The sequence below is a fragment of the Anser cygnoides genome, chromosome 15 (assembly GCF_040182565.1).
Source record: "Anser cygnoides isolate HZ-2024a breed goose chromosome 15, Taihu_goose_T2T_genome, whole genome shotgun sequence".
In the NCBI taxonomy this organism is placed as follows: domain Eukaryota; kingdom Metazoa; phylum Chordata; class Aves; order Anseriformes; family Anatidae; genus Anser; species Anser cygnoides.
In genome coordinates this window covers 16,682,280-16,684,678 of record NC_089887.1, presented here as the reverse complement: position 1 = coordinate 16,684,678, position 2,399 = coordinate 16,682,280, and the positions used below count along the sequence as shown (strand labels likewise).

The following is a 2,399-nucleotide window of genomic DNA, read 5'->3' as shown; positions in this document are numbered from 1 at the left end:
AACAGCTCCTGCCAAGGTTAAAGATGAAAAAGGAAAACAAATTCTATTGTATTTCCACCTTTATGGGCCTTTTTTGCATGACTGATTTGCCGTAGTTCCCTGCTGCATAACAAAGTACTCACTGCATTCTCTTAATAAAACTCAGTCTTCATTGTCTGTAATAGCTACCCTATTTAAACCCCTGTTTACATCATAGAGAAATGAAAGAGAAGAAATTAAATAATATTTGCATTGCCCACTCCAGCATTTATTAAAATGTAAAATTCAGTTAATCGAGCACTTTTCTCTAAATATATATAAGCTGTCTGGACACTAAGGCTATGTGTTCCTGAACATATGGCATCAGACACCTCTCTTGAGGGAAAAAAAAAAGATTTCTGCCATTTCATCTCCTGTACAAGGTATATGGATGTACCTTGCATACTTCCCGTTGAATAAGTTAAGGAGGTCACGTCCTGAACCAGCACTTATTTATGGATGAGAACAAATCATTTCTACTCTTCAAAGGAGGTGGTTATAATTTATTGTAAATGACAACAATTGCACCCCAGAGTTCCCAACACAAAAACCTCTTCAACATTTCATGATGCCATTCGGGGAAGCCTTTGTCTCCTGTTAGGCAGTTGCTTCCCTAGAATCTTCTTCCAGCTCTCGAGGAGTTTTTCTTTAGCTTACAGAACTGCATGGTAGGAGAACAAAGATCTGGTTAAAATTACGGTTTCTTGAATAACAAGATTGAGTCTGACTGTCAAGTAATATTGTCAAAGAGCTTAAGAAAGAATTGAAAGCTATGGGTGACATTTTTTTCTGTGTGTACAGCCTCACACACCAGTTCTTGATGATGTGAGCTGTAGTCTATGCAGTAATAAGCTTTGCACGAAGGATGTTGAGACAGGTTGACATGCACAAAGATTTATTTGCACAGCCTGGAACTGATAGCATACATCCACAGAGTTGATGTAAGAGTCCTTCTCTGAGCCCTTTTAGATCATTTTACCGAAGTGCTCACTAGCAAGAGTGGAAACTGAAAAATTGTTTCTGATAAAATTTTATTACACTTGTAAAAGATTAGCTCATCCAAGAGGAGTTTGAGTGGATGATGTTTATGGTTATTTGGATTTTTCTGAGCAAAATCTGGCAAATATTTCTGGAAAAAAAAAGAAAAGGTTATTTCTAAATGGGATAAATGGTTATTTAAAAGCAGTTACCTTAAGTGAAGTAGGAAGTCTCTTTCATTTTCAATACTGTAATAACTCTTCTATAAAGAATTGGATGTTTTTGACATTCATGCTCAACAACATTGCAGGTATTGTAACTTTGCATTTAGTTACACTGAAATCAGCATAACTGGCTTATCTGAACTTCTTTGACTTCACCAATTTGTGTGAGTATCTGAGGGGAGGGTGTCAAGAGGATGGAGCCTGTCTCTTTTCAGTTGTGCCCAGCAACAGGAGGAGAGGCAACGAGCACAAACTGAAGCCCAGGAGGTTCTGGCTCAATATGAGGGGGCACTTCTTTACTGGGAGAGTGACAGAGCACTGGGACAGGCTGCCCAGAGAGGTTGTGCAGTCTCCTCTGGAGATATTCAAAACCCACCTGGATGCCATCCTGCGCAAGGTGCTCTAGGGGATCCTGCTCAACAGGGGGTTGGACTGGGTGATCTTCAGAGGTCCCTTCCCACCTCGGCCGTTCTGTGATTCTTAGTGCAAATGAAGAAGCATTCACTGATTTTTTATGTGAATCTGTAATGATAAACACACCTCAGATACTCTCACAGAAGTGGGGAAAAAAAATAATAGTTAATCTTGATTAATGCTGACTGGAATCTCCAGAGTGCAGAAGTCTTCGCCATCTCCACCCTGCCCTAGCAAATCCATTTTTCTTGCTTCTGTAGATCTATAAAAAAGAGTGGAAGTTTTTAATAAATACCCTGTACGTTAAACATCCACCAGCTAGAAAGGTCCAAGTGTCACAAAGAATTTAGCAAGAAGCAGCTGCTCTTGCACCTGTGAGAAACACAAGAACTCTCGGCAGCATTTCCCATTATCAGGGCAGACAAGCAAACTAACTGATAAATACATTAGAAATTAATTGTAGAATTCATCATGTAGGAAGCAGGGCCTTCAAACCAGCATCTTGCTCAGATAAGGATAAAGCACTTAGCAGACCTTTAAATACCACTAATGAAATGGCTGACTGCCAAGGGGCAGGAAGGGTTCTGTTGCTGCCAGTTGTTGGGAAACAACAACCCAAAGACCATGTACAACCTAAAGCTTTGATTTTATCTGCTGCCCTGCTGCCTATTTTATTGGCATCACACTCTGAAATTCCATTACACTTGTCTGCTCTGAAATGTGACCGGGGATAAACACTTCAACTGTTTGAAATAAAAATCTACC

The 2,399-nt window shown here is 39.8% G+C and overlaps 1 long non-coding RNA gene across 1 annotated transcript; it reads right to left on the bottom strand.

The window, feature by feature from the left end:
- Positions 1–226: 226 nt before the first annotated feature.
- LOC125182350 (uncharacterized) lies at positions 227–2,152 on the bottom strand. Its single transcript, XR_010825126.1, has 3 exons — positions 1,930–2,152; positions 1,597–1,742; positions 227–679 (listed from the first exon to the last, which is right to left on the bottom strand). It is a non-coding gene; the product is annotated as an uncharacterized lncRNA (long non-coding RNA).
- Positions 2,153–2,399: the final 247 nt, after the last annotated feature.